This window comes from Procambarus clarkii, chromosome 56 (genome assembly GCF_040958095.1).
Source record: "Procambarus clarkii isolate CNS0578487 chromosome 56, FALCON_Pclarkii_2.0, whole genome shotgun sequence".
Lineage (NCBI taxonomy): Eukaryota > Metazoa > Arthropoda > Malacostraca > Decapoda > Cambaridae > Procambarus > Procambarus clarkii.
In genome coordinates this window covers 29,290,093-29,311,822 of record NC_091205.1, presented here as the reverse complement: position 1 = coordinate 29,311,822, position 21,730 = coordinate 29,290,093, and positions in this window count along the sequence as shown.

The window sequence follows — 21,730 nt, the reverse complement described above, 5'->3', positions numbered from 1 at the left end:
GCAACACTGCAGCAGTCCTACTGGCCCATGTGAGGCAGCAACACTACTGGCCCATGTGAGGCAGCAACACTGCAGCAGCACTAATGGCCCATGTGAGGCAGCAACACTACTGGCCCATGTGAGGCAGCAACACTGCAGCAGCACTACTGGCCCATGTGAGGCAGCAACACTGCAGCAACACTACTGGCCCATGTGAGGCAACAACACTACTGGCCCATGTGAGGCAGCTACACTGCAGCAGTCCTACTGGCCCATGTGAGGCAGCAACACTGCAGCAGTCCTATTGGCCCATATGAGGCAGCAGCACTACTGGCCCATGTGAGGCAGCAACACTGCAGCAGTCCTACTGGCCCATGTGAGGCAGCACACTGCAGCAGTCCTACTGGCCCATGTGAGGAAGCAGCACTACTGGCCCATGTGAGGCAGCAACACTGCAGCAGCACTACTGGCCCATGTGAGGCAGCAACACTGCAGCAGCACTACTGGCCCATGTGAGGCAGCAACACTACTGGCCCATGTGAGGCAGCAACACTGTAGCAGTCCTACTGGCCCATGTGAGGCAGCAACACTGCAGCAGTCCTACTGGCCTTTGTGAGGTAGCAACACTGCAGCAGTCCTACTGGCCCATGTGAGGCAGCAACACTGCAGCAGTCCTACTGGCCCATGTGAGGCAGCAACACTGCAGCAGTCCTACTGGCCCATGTGAGGCAGCAACACTACTGGCCCATGTGAGGCAGCAACACTGCAGCAGTCCTACTGGCCCATGTGAGGCAGCAACACTGCAGCAGTCTTACTGGCCCATGTGAGGCAGCAACACTGCAGCAGTTCTACTGACCCATGTGAGGCAGCAACACTACTGGCCCATGTGAGGCAGCAACACTTCTGGCCCATGTGAGGCAGCAACACTGCAGCAGTCCTACTGGCCCATGTGAGGCAGCAACACTGCAGCAGTCCTACTGACCCATGTGAGGCAGCAACACTGCAGCAGTCCTACTGACCCATGTGAGGCAGCAACACTACTGGCCCATGTGAGGCAGCAACACTGCAACAGTACTACTGGTCCATGTGCGGCAGCAACACTGCAGCAGTTCTACTGACCCATGTGAGGCAGCAACACTGCAGCAGTTCTACTGACCCATGTGAGGCAGCAACACTACTGGCCCATGTGAGGCAGCAACACTACTGGACCATGTGAGGCAGCAACACTGCAGCAGTCCTACTGGCCCATGTGAGGCAGCAACACTGCAGCAGTCCTACTGGCCCATGTGAGGCAGCAGCACTGCAGCAACACTACTGGCCCATGTGAGGCAGCAACACTGCAGCAACACTACTGGCCCATGTGAGGCAGCAACACTACTGGCCCATGTGAGGCAGCAACACTGCAGCAGTCCTACTGGCCCATGTGAGGCAGCAACACTGCAGCAGTCCTACTGGCCCATGTGAGGCAGCAACACTGCAGCAGTCCTACTGGCCCATGTGAGGCAGCAACACTGCAGCAGTCCTACTGGCCCATGTGAGGCAGCAACACTGCAGCAGTCCTACTGGCCCATGTGAGGCAGCAACACTGCAGCAGTCCTACTGGCCCATGTGAGGCAGCAACACTGCAGCAGTCCTACTGGCCCATGTGAGGCAGCAACACTACTGACCCATGTGAGGCAGCAACACTGCAACTGTACTACTGGCCCATGTGAGGAAGCAACACTGCAGCAGTCCTACTGGCCCATGTGAGGCAGCAACACTGCAGCAGTTCTACTGGCCCATGTGAGGCAGCAACACTACTGGCCAATGTGAGGCAGAAACACTACTGGCCCATGTGAGGCAGCAACACTACTGGCCCATGTGAGGCAACAACACTGCAGCAGCACTACTGGCCCATGTGAGGCAGCAACACTGAAGCAACACTACTGGCGCATGTGAGGCAGCAACACTGCAGCAACACTACTGGCCCATGTGAGGCAACAACACTGCAGCAGCACTTTTGGCCCATGTGAGGCAGCAACACTGCAGCAGTTCTACTGACCCATGTGAGGCAGCAACACTACTGGCCCATGTGAGGCAGCAACACTGCAGCAGTTCTACTGACCCATGTGAGGCAGCAACACTACTGGCCCATGTGAGGCAGCAACACTGCAGCAGTCCTACTGGCCCATGTGAGGCAGCAACACTGCAGCAGTCCTACTGGCCCATGTGAGGCAGCAACACTGCAGCAGTCCTACTGACCCATGTGAGGCAGCAACACTACTGACCCATGTGAGGCAGCAACACTGCAACAGTACTACTGGCCCATGTGAGGCAGCAACACTGCAGCGTTCTACTGACCCATGTGAGGCAGCAACACTGCTGGCCCATGTGAGGCAGCAACACTACTGGACCATGTGAGGCAGCAACACTGCAGCAACACTGCTGGCCCATGTGAGGCAGCAGCACTACTGACCCATGTGTGGCAGCAACACTGCAGCAGTTCTACTGACCCATGTGAGGCGGCAACACTGCAGCAGTTCTACTGACCCATGTGAGGCAGCAACACTGCAGAAACACTACTGGCCCATGTGAGGCAGTAACACTACTGGCCCATGTGAGGCAGCAACACTACTGGCCCATGTGAGGCAGCAACACTGCAGCAGTCCTACTGGCCCATGTGAGGCAGCAACACTGCAGCAGTCCTACTGGCCCATGTGAGGCAGCAACACTGCAGCAGTCCTACTGGCCCATGTGAGGCAGCAACACTACTGACCCATGTGAGGCAGCAACACTGCAGCAGCACTACTGGCCCATGTGAGGCAGCAACACTGCAGCAGTCCTACTGGCCCATGTGAGGCAGCAACACTGCAGCAGTCCTACTGGCCCATGTGAGGCAGCAGCACTACTGGCCCATGTGAGGCAGCAACACTACTGACCAATGTGAGGCAGCAACACTGCAACAGTACTACTGGCCCATGTGAGGCAGCAACACTGCAGCAACACTACTGACCAATGTGAGGCAGCAACACTGCAACAGTACTACTGGCCCATGTGAGGCAGCAACACTGCAGCAGTCCTACTGGCCCATGTGAGGCAGCAACACTACTGGCCCATGTGAGGCAGCAACACTGCAGCAGTTCTACTGGCCCATGTGAGGCAGCAACACTACTGGCCCATGTGAGGCAGCAACACTGCAGCAACACTACTGGCCCATGTGAGGCAACAACACTGGAGCAGCACTACTGGCCCATGTGAGGCAGCAACACTGCAGCAGTCCTACTGGCCCATGTGAGGCAGCAGCACTACTGGCCCATGTGAGGCAGCAACACTACTGACCAATGTGAGGCAGCAACACTGCAACAGTACTACTGGCCCATGTGAGGCAGCAACACTACTGACCCATGTGAGGCAGCAACACAGACACCAACATCAGCACTATTGACACAAGAACAACTATACCATGAACAACATTAATATATCAGCTGATCCTGATATCCTCACCATTCTTATAACCAGGATAACGTGCAGATAAATCTAAAACCATAACTCATTCGTGTTATAAAATATTATTTTTATTTCCCAAAAAGTCGGTTTAAACATTTTCGGACGAGAGAAAACCAATAATTTTTTGTAGCATTTTCCATTATTAAAACTTTCTCCGCGGAAGCTGATTTGACATTTCCAGGTAATTGAAGGTCAGGTTCGCCTGGGGAGTGTGTTTTTAAGGCTGAAGGAGACCAAACTTCCGACCTCGTAGTGAATGTTCGGGCGAGGTCACGGGTGCGTGTCTGTGGTCGGGGGAGGTTACTGGTGGGTGTCTATGGTCTGGGAAGGTTACTGGTGCGTGTCTGTGGTCGGGGGAGGTCACTGGTGCGTGTCTGTGGTCGGGGGAGGTTACTGGTGCGTGTCTGTGGTCGGGGGAGGTTACTAGTGCGTGTCTGTGGTCGGGGGAGGTCACTGGTGCGTGTGTGTGGTCGGGGGAGGTCACGGGTGCGTGTCTGTGGTCGGGGGAGGTTACTGGTGCGTGTCTGTGGTCGGGGAGGTTACTGGTGCGTGTCTGTGGTCGGGGGAGGTTACTGGTGCGTGTCTGTGGTCGGGGGAGGTTACTGGTGCGTGTCTGTGGTCGGGGGAGGTTACTGGTGCGTGTCTGTGGTCGGGGAGGTTACTGGTGCGTGTCTGTGGTCGGGGGAGGTTATTGGTGCGTGTCTGTGGTCGGGGGAGGTTACTGGTGCGTGTCTGTGGTCGGGGGAGGTTACCGGTGCGTGTCTGTGGTCGGGGGAGGTTACTGGTGCGTGTCTGTGGTCGAGGGAGGTTACTGGTGCGTGTCTGTGGTCGGGGGAGGTCACTGGTGCGTGTCTGTGGTCGGGGGAGGTCACGGGTGCGTGTCTCTGGTCGGGGGAGGTTACTGGTGCGTGTCTGTGGTCGGGGGAGGTTATTGGTGCGTGTCTGTGGTCGGGGGAGGTTACTGGTGCGTGTCTGTGGTCGGGGGAGGTTACCGGTGCGTGTCTGTGGTCGGGGGAGGTTACTGGTGCGTGTCTGTGGTCGGGGGAGGTTACTGGTGCGTGTCTGTGGTCGGGGGAGGTCACTGGTGCGTGTCTGTGGTCGGGGGAGGTCACGGGTGCGTGTCTGTGGTCGGAGGAGGTTACTGGTGCGTGTCTGTGGTCGGAGGAGGTTACTGATGCGTGTCTGTGGTCGGAGGAGGTTACTGATGCGTGTCTGTGGTCGGGGGAGGACACTGGTGCGTGTCTGTGGTTGGGGGAGGTCACTGGTGCGTGTTTGTGGTCGGGGGAGGTCACTGGTGCGTGTCTGTGGCCGGGGGAGGTCACTGGTGCGTGTCTGTGGCCGGGGGAGGTCACTGGTGCGTGTCTGTGGTCGGGGAGGTCACGGGTGCGTGTCTGTGGTCGGGGGAGGTTACTGGTGCGTGTCTGTGGCCGGGGGAGGTCACTGGTGCGTGTCTGTGGTCGGGGGAGGTCACTGGTGCGTGTCTGTGGTCGGGGGAGGTCACTAGTGCGTGTCTGTGGTCGGGAGGAGGTTACGGGTGCGTGTCTGTGGTCGGGGGAGGTCACGGGTGCGTGTCTGTGGTCGGGGGAGGTCACTGGTGCGTGTCTGTGGTCGGGGGGAGGTTACGGGTGCGTGTCTGTGGTCGGGGGAGGTTACTGGTGCGTGTCTGTGGTCGGGGGAGGTCACGGGTGCGTGTCTGTGGTCGGGGGAGGTTACTGGTGCGTGTCTGTGGTCGGGGGAGGTTACTGGTGCGTGTCTGTGGTCGGGGGAGGTTACTGATGCGTGTCTGTGGTCGGGGGAGGTTACTGATGCGTGTCTCTCTATACTTGCCGAGCTGTGCTGTTGAGGGGTTGAGTTTCAGTTCTTTGGCCCCGCCTCTCAACCTTCAATCAACTAATATACTGAATAAAGAAGCAGCAACAATAAGGTGAGTACTGAATAAAGAAGCAGCAACAATAAGGTGAGTACTGAATAAAGAAGCAGCAACAATAAGGTGAGTAGTGAATAAAGAAGCAGCAACAATAAGGTGAGTAGTGAATAAAGAAGCAGCAACAATAAGGTGAGTAGTGAATAAAGAAGCAGCAACAATAAGGTGAGTACTGAATAAAGAAGCAGCAACAATAAGGTGAGTACTGAATAAAGAAGCAGCAACAATAAGGGGAGTACTGAATAAAGAAGCAGCAACAATAAGGTGAGTAGTGAATAAAGAAGCAGCAACAATAAGGTGAGTAGTGAATAAAGAAGCAGCAACAATAAGGTGAGTAGTGAATAAAGAAGTAGCATGAAAGTGGTGTTTCGCCTCAAATTTAATCAGGTCCCAAATGGAAGCTCTTTGATGAGAGCAAAAAATTATTTAACGTCCATTTACAGTACAATATTCTGGCCACAGTAGTCGTGAGCCTGGCCAGGAGCCACACTATCCAGGATAATAGTGCACAACCAGTTACCCATTACGGCGCCACTCTGGGACGTGGTAATAATAGTGGACCACCAGTTACCCATTACGGCGCCACTCTGGGACGTGGTAATAATAGTGGACCACCAGTTACCCATTACGGCGCCACTCTGGGACGTGGTAATAATAGGGTACAACCACCCACCTATTACATGGCGTCTTCAGCTCATATATTCAGAAGAGTGGCCCAAGGGAGCCTCTCTGTCAGTGTTTGTGTGCCGTATATTTTAAGGTTTAAGGAAGGGATTGAGGCTCATCTCTGGGTATGACGCCTCGTTGTGTATTCTGCGTGTTTGGTTTTCTTTCTTAACAACGATTATTGGTGTTTGTTTATATATTGTGAGCGGTTATGGCAGTAGGGCAGGAGTCACGCCGGGGAGCGCTTCCATGTTCACTTTGTGCTCTCTATCTGATCCTTAACTCTTGATACACTCTTTCTTGGCCTTTGTGAGTGAAATTTGATATTTGTAATGTGTACTCACCCAGTTGTACACACCGAGTTGTGCTTGCGGGGGGTTGAGCTCTGGCTCTTTGGTCCCGCCTCTCAACTGTCAGTCAACTGGTGTACAGATTCCTGAGCCTATTGGGCTCTATCATATCTACATTTGAAACTATGTATGGAGTCAGCCTCCACCACATCACTGCCTAATGCATTCCATCTATCAACGATCGTGACACTGAGAAAGTTCTTTCTAACGTTCCTGTGGCTCATTTGGGAATTCGGTTTCCACCTGCGCCCCCTTGTTTCGCGTACCATCCGTGTAAAATGTTTATCCTTAACTACCCTGTAAATTCTTCTGAGAATTTTGTATGTAGTGATCATGTCTCCCAATACTCTTCTGTCTTCTAGTGCTGTGAGGAGAATTTCACGCAGCCTTTCTTCGTTCTCTTCGTCCTCTTAGTTCTGGGACTAGTCTAGTGGCATACCTCTGAACTTTTTCCAGCTTCGTCTTGTGCTTGACAAGGTACGGGCTCCATGCTGGGCCCGCATACTCCAGGATTGGTCTTACATATGTGGTATACAAGGTTCTGAATGATTCCTTACACAGGTTCCTGAAGGCAGTTCTAGTGTTAGCCAGCCTCGCATACGCCGCAGATGTTATAATTTTTATGTGGGCTTCAGGAGACAGGTTTGGTGTGATATCAACTCCAGATCTTTCTCTCTGTCCGTTTCATGAAGGACTTCTTCTACAATTCGGTATCCTGAGTATCGCCTCCTGTTTGCACCGTCTAGTTTCATTAGTTTACATTTACTCGGGTTGAACTCTAGTAGCCATTTGGACCATTCATTCAGTTTGTCTAGGTAATCTTGTAACCTTATACTATCTTCCTCTGTCTTAAACCTCCTCATCATTTTTGCATCATCAGCAAACAATGAGAGGAGCGATTCTATATCCACTGGGAGATCATTTACATATATCAAATAGTATAGGTCCAAGGACTGATCCCTGCGGGACTCCACTGGTGACGCCTCGCCAATCTGGGACCTCACCCCTCACAGTGACTCGCTATCTTCTATTGCTTACGTACTCCCTTATCCAATAGAGTACCTTCCCTTTCACTCCTGCCTGCATCTCCAGCTTGTGCACTACCCTCTTGTGTGGCTTTCTGGCAATCCAAAAATATGCAGTCTGCCCACTCCTCTCTTTCTTGCCTGATTTTTGTTGCCATGTCGTAGAATTCAGTTAATCCTGTGAGGCAGGACTTGCCATCCCTGAACCCATGCTGATGCTGTGTTACAAAGTTCTGTCGCACCAGATGTCCACTAGCTTTTTTCGCACAATCTTCTCCATTAACTTGCATGGTATGCAGGTTAGGGACACTGGCCTGTAGTTCAGTGCCTCCTGCCTATCACCCTTCTTGTATATCGGAACTACATTAGCCGTCTTCCAAATTTTTGGCGGTTCCCTTTTTACTAGTGATTTGCTATACACTATAGAGAATGGCAGGCACAGTGCTTCTGCTCCTTCCTTTAGTATCTATGGTGAGATTCCATCCGGGCCTATAGCCTTTGTCACCACCACCTCTAGCAAAAGCTTCTTTACGTCCCCACTGGTAATCTCAAACTCTTCTAGTGGTGCCTGGTTAACTATTTCCTCTCTTATCTCTGGAACTTCTCCTTGGTCTAATGTGAAGACCTGGAAATTCTTTTTCAGTTCCTCGCACACTTCCTTGTTGTTTGTAATGGATCTCTCTGCCCCTTTCCTCAGTTTCATTATCTATTCCTTCACTGTTGACTTTCTTCTGATGTGGCTGTGCAGCAATTTAGGTTAAGTCTTTGCTTCCTTGATATGTCATTTTTATATTGTCGGTCTGCCTTTATTCTCGCCCTGATGTATTCATTCCTGGCACTCTGGTATCTTTCTCTGCTCTCAAGAGTCCTGTTATTTCCATAGTTTCTCCACGCCCTTGTACTTCGTTGCTTAGCTGGTCAACATCTTTGATTATACCATGGGTTACTCATCTGGATTTCGTTTCTTTCCTTTTGTACTGGGACAAACTTCTCTGCTGTCTCCTTACACTTCTCCGTGATGTAGTCCATCTTGTCTTGGGCCGTTTATTCCTTGAGCTCTGTTTCCCATGGTATATCTGTTAGGAATTTTCTTACCTTCTCCTTATCTTTTCCTGTGTGTGTGTGTGTGTGTGTGTGTGTGTGTGTGTGTGTGTGTGTGTGTGTGTGTGTGTGTGTGTGTGTGTGTATTCACGTCTGTTTGAGTAGATAGATTTTACCCATCCGAAATTTTTGAAACCCCTTAACCAATTTACAAATGTTTTGCATAACAGATTAATGGGACATACATATAATTCTTTATGCATGCTCCTATTTTATATGTATGACTCTATAAATATATATTAAATTAAACCTAATTAGAATTTGACGAGTGAAGCATTTTTAATTAACGGTGATTTGTTGTATTAATTAATGCTCTAGAAAGCCCAGTGATATTTAGCACTTCTGTGGTCAATAAGTTAGTGTGCTCGGGCGTCTCCTCACGAGCATCTGTGGGTTGGATCAACAGTTTCCGGGTTAGTGGAGGAATGAAGCGGTGAGGTGGAGTGGCCCCTGGGGAGCCATGATTGCGGCCCACTTGGTCTTCACCTGCAAGCATATTTAGAGCCCGTGGACCACAACACGGCCCAAACATGTATCACGTAAAGCCATATTTTATGAACAATGCTATACTGTGATAATTGTATATTTTCCATACGTATAAAGACTTTTGGACCACCCTATATAAATGAAAATCTCACTCTAATAAATAAATATATATATATATATATATATATATATATATATATATATATATATATATTTATATATATATATATATATATATGTTGTATCTAGTAGCCAGAACGCAGTTCTTTGCGTATTATGCAAGGCCCGATTTGCGTAATAAGCCAAGTTTTCTTGAATTTCAATACTTTCCTATTTTTTTCTTATGAAATGATAAAGCTATTCATTTCATTATAGATGAGCTATTATTTTTTAAATTTGAGCTAAAACTAACGTAGATATATGACCGAACCTAACCAACCCTACCTAACCTAACCTAACCTATCTTAAACTACATTAAACTAACATAACTAAATCAATAATATATGTTCTTAATTTAATATATTAATAGGATTTAAAAATAAACTAATTGGAAACAATTGAAAATAATGGAAATCACTCAGCCTATTAGGCAAATCGGGCCTTGCATAGTAGGGCGAGAAGTGTGTTCTGGCTACTAGGTCCAACATTTATATATATATATATATATATATATATATATATATATATATATATATATATATATATATATATATGTCGTACCTAGTAGCCAGAACGTCGTACTCGGCCTAATATGCAAGGCCCGATTTGCCTAATAAGCCAAGTTTTCCTGAATTAATATATTTTCTCTAATTTTTTTCTTATGAAATGATAAAGCTACCCATTTCATTATGTATGAGGTCAATTTTTTTTTATTGGAGTTAAAATTAACGTAGATATATGACCGAACCTAACCAACCCTACCTAACCTAACCTAACCTATCTTTATTGGTTAGGTTAGGTTAGGTAGCAGAAAAAGATAGGTTAGGTTAGGTTAGGTAGGTTAGGTAGTCGAAAAACAATTAATTCATGAAAATTTGGCTTATTAGGCAAATCGGGCCTTGCATAGTAGGCAGAGAATTGCGTTCTGGCTACTAGGTACGACATATATATATATATATATATATATATATATATATATATATATATAAGGCACAACTCTCCTAAACACGAGAGTCAAGTATACAACTTTAGAACACTTTCCCACCAGGAGACTCGAACCCTAGCCAGCACAGAAGCCTTCCAGCAACTGGCATAACAGGTACGCCTTAACCCTCTCCACCACCTGCTCAGACCCTTAAAAGAGATGGTAATTTCGGAGTATTTAAATACCACAAAGATCACCACCTCCCAAGAGCACTAGAGCAAGTGAGGGGTCATTTAGACGTTAATTTCATCAAGTCCCTGTTAATATGGGAAGACACAGTGTCTATGCTTAAGGCACAACTCTCCTAAACACGAGAGTCAAGTATACAACTTTAGAACACTTTCCCACCAGGAGACTCGAACCCTAGCCAGCACAGAAGCCTTCCAGCAACTGGCATAACAGGTACGCCTTAACCCTCTCCACCACCTGCTCAGACCCTTAAAAGAGATGGTAATTTCGGAGTATTTAAATACCACAAAGATCACCACCTCCCAAGAGCACTAGAGCAAGTGAGGGGTCATTTAGACGTTAATTTCATCAAGTCCCTGTTAATATGGGAAGACACAGTGTCTATGCTTAAGGCACAACTCTCCTAAACACGAGAGTCAAGTATACAACTTTAGAACACTTTCCCACCAGGAGACTCGAACCCTAGCCAGCACAGAAGCCTTCCAGCAACTGGCATAACAGGTACGCCTTAACCCTCTCCACCACCTGCTCAGACCCTTAAAAGAGATGGTAATTTCGGAATATTTAAATACCACAAAGATCACCACCTCCCAAGAGCACTAGAGCAAGTGAGGGGTCATTTAGACGTTAATTTCATCAAGTCCCTGTTAATATGGGAAGACACAGTGTCTATGCTTAAGGCACAACTCTCCTAAACACGAGAGTCAAGTATACAACTTTAGAACACTTTCCCACCAGGAGACTCGAACCCTAGCCAGCACAGAAGCCTTCCAGCAACTGGCATAACAGGTACGCCTTAACCCTCTCCACCACCTGCTCAGACCCTTAAAAGAGATGGTAATTTCGGAATATTTAAATACCACAAAGATCACCACCTCCCAAGAGCACTAGAGCAAGTGAGGGGTCATTTAGACGTTAATTTCATCAAGTCCCTGTTAATATGGGAAGACACAGTGTCTATGCTTAAGGCACAACTCTCCTAAACACGAGAGTCAAGTATACAACTTTAGAACACTTTCCCACCAGGAGACCAGTGTTCTAAAGTTGTATACTTGACTCTCGTGTTTAGGAGAGTTGTGCCTTAAGCATAGACACTGTGTCTTCCCATATTAACAGGGACTTGGTGAAATTAACGTCTAAATGACCCCTCACTTGCTCTAGTGCTCTTGGGAGGTGGTGATCTTTGTGGTATTTAAATACTCCGAAATTACCATCTCTTTTAAGGGTCTGAGCAGGTGGTGGAGAGGGTTAAGGCGTACCTGTTATGCCAGTTGCTGGAAGGCTTCTGTGCTGGCTAGGGTTCGAGTCTCCTGGTGGGAAAGTGTTCTAAAGTTGTATACTTGACTCTCGTGTTTAGGAGAGTTGTGCCTTAAGCATAGACACTGTGTCTTCCCATATTAACAGGGACTTGATGAAATTAACGTCTAAATGACCCCTCACTTGCTCTAGTGCTCTTGGGAGGTGGTGATCTTTGTGGTATTTAAATACTCCGAAATTGCCATCTCTTTTAAGGGTCTGAGCAGGTGGTGGAGAGGGTTAAGGCGTACCTGTTATGCCAGTTGCTGGAAGGCTTCTGTGCTGGCTAGGGTTCGAGTTTCCTGGTGGGAAAGTGTTCTAAAGTTGTATACTTGACTCTCGTGTTTAGGAGAGTTGTGCCTTAAGCATAGACACTGTGTCTTCCCATATTAACAGGGACTTGATGAAATTAACGTCTAAATGACCCCTCACTTGCTCTAGTGCTCTTGGGAGGTGGTGATCTTTGTGGTATTTAAATACTCCGAAATTACCATCTCTTTTAAGGGTCTGAGCAGGTGGTGGAGAGGGTTAAGGACTACCTGTTATGCCAGTTGCTGGAAGGCTTCTGTGCTGGCTAGGGTTCGAGTCTCCTGGTGGGAAAGTGTTCTAAAGTTATATATATATATAACATTTATAACATTATTAATAACATTAAGTTATATTATATATATATATATATATATATATATATATATATATATATATATATATATATATATATATGTCGTACCTAGTAGCCAGAACTCACTTCTCAGCCTACTATTCAAGGCCCGATTTGCCTAATAAGCCAAGTTTTCCTGAATTAATATATTTACTATAATTTTTTTCTTATGAAATGATAAAGCAACCCTTTTCTCTATGTATGAGGTCAATTTTTTTTTATTGGAGTTAAAATTAACGTAGATATATGACCGAACCTAACCAACCCTACCTAACCTAACCTAACCTGTATTTATAGGTAAGGTTAGGTTAGGTAGCCAAAAAAAGCTAGGTTAGGTTAGGTTAGGTAGGTTAGGTAGACGAAAAAACATTAATTCATGAAAACTTGGCTTATTAGGCAAATCGGGCCTTGAATAGTAGGCTGAGAAGTGCGTTCTGGCTATTAGGTACGACATATATATATATATATATATATATATATATATATATATATATATATATATATATATATATATATATATATTGTGATGGTAAACATTGGTGGTCGTGCAGTCTGTAATGCCAGTCACAAAACATTAAAAAAAAAGTTATACAGCAAAAGATGTCTTCACAGTGTGATAAATTGTGGGATAAAGCAGAGGGAAAAAACATTTAAAAATACTTTACTTAATTAAAAACAAAAACTGAAGTTAAACAAATTACAAAACATATAATAATATCCAGGCTTGGCTTTAATACAAATTGTGCAAAACAAACAAGATGAACAATCAAATTTACGTTACGTTAAGGTGCAAAATATGATATGGTGCGGAGTACTGTGAGTCAAACTAACTAGCTGTTACCACACCGGGGTGTGTCAACAGGTCTACTCAGCGAGAGCACTCAGGAGTAATTTGAATCTGGGAGAGCTTGGTTGCCCTATTTATACAGAATATCGGCCGGCCAGAGGGCGCTGATGTCTTCTTTAACTATGAACCGGCTCACTTGAACTGCTGATTTGGGAGGGCGTGGCCTCCCAGTGACCCAGGTGCGAGGTGGGGTGACGGGCCGTGGTGAAGGTTGACTGGTGGTGTTGTCTAGACGTCTGGAAGTAGAAGTTGTTGTTGTTCTTGGCTGCAGTTTTTGATTAAATAGATGTGAATGAGTACAATAGGCGATAAGGGAGCAGGCCAAATCTCTTCCTAGAGATTTTACCGTGACAATATAACATGTGTCTTAATGTTTACACACATCTATGTGTAGTTTACAACACCAACTAGAGGTCCACGGTTGAAAACGGCTAAAACTAAGCTTGTACGACCATGGAGTGTGTCTATGAGGTGGGAGGGTTGTGTTTACTGTGTGTGAGGAAGTGTGGCATCGCTGCTGTGGCGTCGGTGACCAGTGGACTAGGAGTAATGGAGATCAGAGGAGGCAGAGGAGTAGGAGTAATGGAGATCAGAGGAGGCAGATGAGCAATGTTTACTGTGTGTGACGTAGTGTGGCATCGCTGCTGTGGTAACGGTGTGATAACACTCCTCTCACTGTTTCATGGCAAGACTCACACTTATGTCACTTTAAATAGTCTCTCTTGTTGTTTATACACATTTGTGTGCAGTTGACACCACCACTTAAGGTCCTCAGATGTTAAACGGAAGCACTTAAACAGCTTGAACATCGCGGAGTGTTGGTGTTGTTGGCGACGACGATCGTGGGATCGGATGCGCCCCGGCGGACCCGTTAAGGGTGAATCGCGAAGCTAGGAAAGGTGAAACGCTAAGCCAAATCGCAAAACGAGTGACGCCAATCACTAGAAAGTAACATGCCATACGGCAAATAAACGCACAGTCAGGCAGATGATTGGGGAGTCCCAGGAGTCCCTCAGGGTGACAAGCAGCGGCCCCGCTCCACAAAGAGAACACCAGGTAGCAAAACCAAAACTCTGGCCCCAACTAAAACGCAAAAAGTCATCCAGTGTTTTCCGGCAGTGCAGAAGCCGGCCGCCCACTACGACTGATGGTACACCAGGAACCCACCAACACCCGCCAACCTCCGGCACCTCTCGGCCAAGCCAGCCCCCGAACACCGTCACCCCGCCGGGAGAACCAGCCAGAACACGTAAAAAAAAAATCTATCAACAATCCCGTGACCCAAGGCGATATGTGCGCCAGGCGTCGTACATTCGGAGCGCTGAAAAGGGATGCCAAACGGCAGTAGCAAAGCCAAAACGCGAAAACAAGACGTGATCAGGCGGCACCCAGACGGAGGTGTCCAGACGTCCGCTCGGCTTCAAGGTTGAACCAGGAGTCCCATCGTGGAGTGTCCTTTCTGTGGTGGAGGAGCATTGTTTACTGTCTGACAGCGTCCAGACACACACACGATCCACCCCAAGGCGAGTATTGTTGCCCTCCCTGTTTTAAGAATCCATTTATACAACTGTTAACCAAACGTATTTATTTAAATAATTATTCATTGAATATTTATTTCGGAGTATTACCATATGTTTATATCTTATTAGATATAATTACATATCCTAATATGGATCCATTATAGAGGGCCTTCCTGGGATGGGGTTAACAAAATGGTCGAAATGTGATGACTTGACACTGTGTGTGTCATGAGAGAGCTTGGCTTGTTCTGTCAACAGCTTCCATGGTCATTGTGCTCTCATAGTCCATATTACTCCACACACATGTTATGCTATAATTTTGATGGAAATTTTCCACAACACACGCGCGCGCGCACACACACACACACACACACACACACACACACACACACACACACACACACACACACACACACACACACACACACACACACACACACACACAGGAGCGCTCGGCTTGCCACTCTCCATAGTGTATAGTAGGTCACTGGAGACGGGAGACCTACCAGAAATATGGAAGAGGGCTAATGTAGTCCCAATATACAAAAAGGGTGACAGACAAGAGGCACTGAACTACAGGCCAGTGTCCTTGACTTGTATACCATGCAAGGTGATGGAGAAGATCGTGAGATAAAACTTAGTAACACATCAGGAGAGAAGGGACTTCGTGACAACCCACCAACATGGGTTCAGGGAGGGTAAATCTTGCCTTACAGGCTTGATAGAATTCTACGATCAGGTGACAAAGATTAAGCAAGAAAGAGAAGGATGGGCGGACTGCATTTTTTTGCATTGTCGGAAACCCTTTAACACAATACCCCATAAATGGCTGATGCATAAGCTGGAGAAACAGGCAGGAGTAACTGGTAGGACGCTCCAGTGGATAAGGGAGTACCTAAGCAATAGAAAGCAGAGAGTTACAGTGAGAGGTGAGACTTCAGAATGGCGTGAAGTCACCAGTGGACTCTCACGGGGCTCTGTACTCGGACCTTTCCTGTTTCTGATATACGTAAATGATCTCTCAGAGGGCATAGACTCATTCCTCTCAATGTTTGCTGACGACGAAAATTATTATCCTTCTTAAAATTATGAGAAGTATTAAGACAGAGGAGGACAGCTTGAGGCTTCAAGACGACCTGGACAAGCTGCAGGAATGGTCGAACAAATGGTTGTTAAGAGTTTAACCCAAGCAAATGCAATGTAATGAAGATAGGAGTAGGGAGCAGGAGACCAGATACAAGGTATCATTTCGGAGATGAAATCCTTCAAGAGTCTGAAAGAGAGAGAGAAAGACCTGGGGGTTGATATCACGCCAGATCTGTCACGCCTGAAGCTCATATCAAGAGGATAACATCAGCGGCATATGCCAGGTTGGCTAACATAAGAACGGCCTTTAGAAACCTGTGTAAGGAATCTTTCAGAACTTTGTATACCACATATGTCAGACCAATCCTGTAGTATAAGGCTCCAGCATGGAGTCCATATCTATTCAAGCATAAGATTAAACTGGAAAAGGTTCAAAGGTTTGCCACCAGACTAGTACCCAAACTGAGGGGTATCAGCTACGAGGAGAGACTACGGGAATTAAACCTCACGTCACTGTGAGACAAAAGAGTTAGGGGGGACATGATCACCACATACAAGATTCTCAGAGGAATTGATAGGGTAGATAAAGACAGGCTATTTACCACAAGGGGCACACGCACAAGGGGACACAGCTGGAAATTGAGTGCCCAAATGAGCCATAGAGACGTTAGAAAGAATTGTTTCAGTGTCAGAGTAGTAGACAGATGGAATGCATTAGGCAGTGATGTGGTGGAGGCTGACTCCATACTCAGCTTCAAGTGTAGATATGATAGAGCCCAGTAGACTCAGGAACCTTCACATTAGTTGATTGACAGTTGAGAGGCGGGACCAAAGAGCCAGAACTCTACCCCCGCAAGAACAACTAGGTAAGTACACACACACACACACACACACACACACACACACACACACACACACACACACACACACACACACACATATAACTATAATAGACGAAATGGACGAAATATTCACACGGAATAGTAACAGAACAAGGGGACAAGGATGGAAGCTGGAAACTCAGATGAGTCACAGAGATGTTAGGAAGTTTTCCCTGAGCGTGAGAGTAGTGGGAAAATGGAAATGCACTTATGGATCAGGTTGTGCAAGCAAACTCTATTCATAATTTTAAAAATAGGTATGATAGGGAAATAGGACCGGAGTCATTGCTGTAAACAACCGATGGAGCGAAAGGCGGGATCCAAGAGTCAATGCTCGGTCCTGCAGACAGAAATAGGTGAGTACAAATAGGTGAGTACACACAAGAATGAGAGGCAACGATGAATCAGCGAGACTCGACCTAGTCTTCACTCTGAACGACTCCGACATAAGGGAAATTGTTTCCAAGTCCCCGTGGGAATGAGCGATCACAGTGTACTGATGTTTGAGTATCAGGTCGAAATAGGGTTAATGTACTCAAGGAAGGGGCCAGAATATAAATGGCTGGCATTCCGAAAGGGAAACTATGAGGAGATAAGAAAATTCTTAACAGATATAACTTGGGAAACAGAACAAATTCACAACGGCCGTGATGAGGGTTCGAACCTACGTCCGAGAGGATCTGTTGGGAAACAGAGCTCAGGGGAAAGACGGCCCAAGACATGATGGACTACATCACACAGAGAGAGAAGGAAGCAGCAGACTAGTTTGTACCAGTACAAAAGGAAAAAAGGAAATGCAGACAAGACACCCATGGTTTAATCAGAGATGTTGGCTAGCTAAGCAACTAAGTAAAAGAGCGTGGAGAAACTATGGAAATAACAGGACACTTGAGAGCAGAGAAAGACACCAGAGCGCCAGGAATGAATACGTCAGGGTGAGAAGAGAGGCAGAGCGACAATATGAAAATGACATAGCAAGCACGGCAAAAATTCAACCTAAATTGCTGCACAGCCAGATCAGGAGAAAAGCAAGAGTGAAGGAACATTTAATGAAACTGAGGACAGGGGCAGACAGATTCACTACAAACGACAAGGAAGTGTGTGAGGAACTCAATAAGAAATTCCAGGATATCTTCACAGTAGAGCAAGGAGACGTCCCAGATATAAGAGAGGTAATATCTAACCCAGACACCACTAGATGATTACCAGTGGGGAGGTGAGGCATCATCTGCTAGAGTTGGATGTGACAAAGGTTATAGGCCCAGATGGAATCTCACCATGTATACTAAAGGGAGGAGCAGAAACACTGTGCCTGCCACTCTACATGGTGTATGACAAATCACTGATAACAGGTGAACTGCCAAAAAAAACGGCTAATGTAGTCACGATATACACGAATGGTGATTGACAGGAGGCGCTGAACTACAGGCCAGTGTCCCTAACTTGCATGCCATGCGAGCTGATGGAGAAGATTGTGCGAAAAAAAGCTAGTGGAACATAAAGATCGAAAAAACTTTGTAACATAACATCAGCATGAGTTCAGGGATGGCAAATTATGCCTCATAGAATTGAATTCTATTACCAGGCAACAAAAATCAGGCAAGAAAGGGCAGAGGAACGAGGAGCTGGGCAGACTGTATATTTTTGGATTGCCAGAAAGCCTTTGACACAGTATCACATAAGAGACAAGTGCACAAGCGGAAGATGCAGGCAGGAGTGAAAGGGAAGGTACTCCACTGGATAAGGGAGTACCTAGCAACAGAAGACAGGGAGTCACTGTGTGGAGTGAGGTCACGGAGTGGCGAGGTGTCACCAGTGGAGTCCCACAGGGATCAGTTCTTGGACCTATACTGTCCCTGATATATGTAAATGATCTCCCAGAGGGAATAGACTCGTTCCTCTCAATGTTTGCTGATGATGCAAAAATGATGAGGAGGATTAAGACAGAGGATGATAATATGAAGCTACAAGATGACTTAGACAGACTGAAGGAATGGTCCAACATTCCTACTAAAGTTCAATCCAAGTAAGTGTAAGGTAATGGAACTAGGCGGAGGAAACAGGAGGCCAGACACAGGATACAGAATGGGAGATAAAGTCCTTCACGAAACGGACAGAGAGAAAGATCTTAGAGTTCATATCACGTCAACCCTGTCTCCAGGAGCAGACATCAGCATAATAATCGGCGGCGTATGCGAGGCTGGCTAACATCAGAACTGCCTTCAGGAATCTGTGCAAGGAATCATTCAGAACCTTGTATACCACATATGTAAGACCAATCCTGGAGTATGCGGCCCCAGCATGGAGCCCGTACCTTGTCAAGCACAAAACGACGCTGGAAAAGAAATCCAGTGTAGTTAGCAAATGGAATGCACTAGGAAGTGATGTGGTGGAGGCAGACTCCATACACAGTTTCAAAGGTAGATATGATAGAGCTTTAGAAGTTCTGGAATCTTTAGACCAGTAGATTGACGGTTGAGAGGCGGGACTAAATAGCTAAAGATCAACCCCTGTAAGCACCATAGTTGAGTACAACTAGGTGAGTACATGCTCATAGCCTCACAGTCACAGTGTGGAGCCTCGTGGCTGAGTGGACAGTGCTCTGTGGTAGTAGCTAAGAGCCTGGATTCGATCCCCGGCGGAGGCGGAAGCTAATGAGCAGAGTTTCATCTCCCTGGTGCTCCTGTTCACCTAGCAGTAAATAGGTACATGTGAGACAGGCAGCTGCTATAGGCTGCTTCCTGGGGAAGTGTGTTTTAGAGAGAAGATATGTAGTAGACATCATACAGTAAAACTTAATTGGTTAGAAAGGTGGGGTCCAAGAGCTAATAACTCGATTCTGCAGATACAAAAAGTAAATAAATACATACACACACACACACATATAAGCTGCAAGATCACAAGCACTAGCATCCAGATGGATAATATTTTATACATTCTGAATATATGAATAAAGCGAGTGAGTTGGGAGGTGGAGAATATTGGAGAGGAGGAGGTGTGCTACTCACACGCTCTCATAAGGCAATTACTGGTTAGTTAGCGCCCCTCTGCTTCCCCCCCGCCCCCCCCCCCTACTGACACCCCCTCCCGCACCCCCCTCCCTGGCCCCCCCAATGGCCCTTCGTACTAACACCCCCTCCCTCCCCCCCTACTGACACCACTCACTATTACCGTCTCCTGCTGGTCTAGGTGTTCCACCTCCTCCATCTCTCCTACCCTCTGAAAATCTCTGTATTTCAGACATAGTAAAAGAGATCCAAACAATTACCGAGCTCCAGCTCTTGTCCCCCACCTTAACCCTCTCTCATATCTTCATTAATACCTTAAAAATTTTCCCGAAATTTAAAGCAGACCCATTTTTAACTGAGTTAGTAAAGAAAATACAGTTACCGAACTCCAGCTCATGTCCCGTGTCTTAGTTCATTTGTACAAGTTGCTCATTATCAGACCAAATCCCCTTGAAATTCAAGACCGCTGTATTTTACTGACTGAATTTTCTTCATTCTATAGTATGAACTTTAATTAATTACAAACTAAAACTTAAGTTTGTAATTAATTTTGGGCCTTAAGCAAGATATTGCTGTTAATAATAAACGCTTCTAGAAATAAATCCCAATGTCCTATTGGCTTGTTTTAAAAAAATAATGAATTCAATGTTTAGGTACAAATTCCTATTCATTATGACACCCAGAATCTTTTCGCAATTTTAATAATACGCAAAATTTCGCAAAAAAATTAATGGGTATTGACAGAGTTGTAACAGTAAAGTATGGCGGGGAACAGGAGCTGGAGCTTGAAAACAAAATTTTTGTATTTTACTACGTCCGAAATACAGTGGTTCTAAATTTTAGGGCGTTTGGACTATTAGTAATGAAACTACGACAAGGAACTAAGGTGGGAACTGGAGCTAGAGCTCGGTATATGTTGGGATCTATTTTACTATGTCTGAAATACATAGATTTTAAATTTCAGGATAATTGGTCTGTTAATGAAGAAGATATTTAAATGAACTATGGTGGGGGACAGGAGCTGGAGCGCGGTAACTCTCTGATTTGATTTACTATGTGTAAAATATGACTGTTTAAAATTTCAGGGAAATTGAATAGGTATTAACAAAGATATGCAATGAGGTTAAGGCGGGGACGGGAGCTAGAGTGTGGTAACGGCGTCTATTGTACTACGTACGAAATATGATTGTTTTAAACTGGGCTAAAACTGGGCTGTTAGTGGCAAAACTATACTTAGAAATTCAAAGAGCTGTGTCCAAGAGCTAATATCTGATGAACTTTTAATAAATATCTGCTCCTTAATTATATATATATATATATATATATATATATATATATATATATATATATATATATATATATATATATATATATATATATATATATATAAGTATATTTTGGTAGCAGTCTTTCCTGTAAACATATATTATTAAATGTGACCGAAAAAGTAAGATTAATAATTCTAACACGAATTTTCTCAATATTTCTTATATTTCTTTTCACTGTTGATTGTAATTGAAAAATCAATTCTCCAAAAATTCATTTTTATTTCTAGTCTGACGCGACACTTGATCGCGTTTCGTAATAACTTATTACATTTTCAAAGACTTTAGTTTACACACACACAACTATAACCTGCAAACAGTAAACAGAGTTTAAACAGTTTTCATTTTATACCTGCAATTGGGTGAGGTGATATGTTACAACAGTTTTGGATGAGGTGAAAACAAACTTTCAACACAAGACAGAACACGAAACAATGGGTATAATATTTTGTAAGTTAAAGGGAAGAATGGAAGTAACTACAAAGGGCCTATTGGCCTATATTTCTTGATGCTTCTATAATGGTGCGGAGTCTTGAAGTGGGTAGAATATATTTGTGCATTATTTGGCTGTTGATTGCTGGTGTCGACTTCTTAATGTGTAGTGCTTCGCAGATATCAAGCCGCCTGCTATCGCTGTATCTATCGATGATTTCCGTGTTTTTTGTTAAGACTTCTCTGGTGATGGTCTGGTTGTGGGAAGAGATTATATGTTCCTTAATGGAGCCCTGTTGCTTAAGCATCATTAATCGCCTGGAA